Source organism: Calidris pugnax, unplaced genomic scaffold (genome assembly GCF_001431845.1).
Source record: "Calidris pugnax isolate Ruff unplaced genomic scaffold, ASM143184v1 scaffold566, whole genome shotgun sequence".
Classification (NCBI taxonomy): domain Eukaryota; kingdom Metazoa; phylum Chordata; class Aves; order Charadriiformes; family Scolopacidae; genus Calidris; species Calidris pugnax.
The window spans coordinates 27,011-28,068 of NW_015091314.1; the positions used below are offsets into that span (position 1 = coordinate 27,011).

At 58.7% G+C, this 1,058-nt stretch overlaps 1 protein-coding gene across 1 annotated transcript in view; it reads right to left on the reverse strand.

Moving 5' to 3' along the window:
- Positions 1-1,058, reverse strand: part of METRN (meteorin, glial cell differentiation regulator) — a 15,402-nt gene that overhangs the window by 13,591 nt on the left and 753 nt on the right. The window lies entirely within an intron of this gene.

Sequence of the window (1,058 nt, forward strand, 5' to 3'; positions counted from 1 at the left end):
GGGGGGGGGGGGAATTAACGGGGTGTCCCCCGGTTGCAGGTGCCACCACCAGCCGTGGCCTGGGCAGGTGAACCCCAGTGGCACCTGGGTGCAGCACCCTTCCCTGGGTGCCCACAGCACCCCGGGGTGCTGGGGCTGGAGCGACTGTCCCCGCTGCGCCCCGGGAGCTGTCGGCAGGGCCTGAGCCGGCCGCGGGGGGGAGAGGGGTCTGCGCTGGGATCTCCAGCCTGCCACTGCCCTGCTGGGGAGAAAGCCACTGCAAACATCTGGCTGTCATTCTTCCATCCCTCCATCCACCCCTCCATCCACCCCTCCTTCCACCTTTCCAGCCCTCCATCCCTTATTGACCTCCATCCCTCCATCTCTCCATTCCCTCCACCCCTTTATTTCTCCCTTCCCTCATCCCTCCATCTCTCCATTCCCCCTCCATCCCTCCATCCCTCCATCTCTCCATTCCCTCCACCCCTTTATTTCTCTCTTCCCTCATCCCTCCATTTCTCCATTCCCCCCCCATCCCTCCATTTCTCCATTCCCCTCCATCCCTCCACTTCTCCATTCCCTCCATCTCTACATTGCCTCCATCTGTCTATTCCCTCCATTCCCTCCATTTCTCCATTCCCTCTTCCCTCCACCCCTTTATTTCTCTGTTCCCTCATCCCTCCATCTCTCCATTCCCCCTCCATCCCTCCATCCCTCCATCTCTCCATTCCCTCCACCCCTTTATTTCTCTCTTCCCTCATCCCTCCATTTCTCCATTCCCCCCCCATCCCTCCATTTCTCCATTCCCCTCCATCCCTCCACTTCTCCATTCCCTCCATCTCTACATTGCCTCCATCTGTCTATTCCCTCCATTCCCTCCATTTCTCCATTCCCTCCATCTCTCCATCCCCTCCTCCATCCCTCCCTCTCTCCATCCCTCTGTCCATTCCCCTCCTCCCCGCCCCGAGATATCAGGGGAATTGAAAACACTGCAAATATTTCCTGGGTCTAAATTACACCAGCCCCGGCAGGCTGCGCGCCGCCGTCATCCAGGTTATGAATTTTAAATTGGGTGCCAC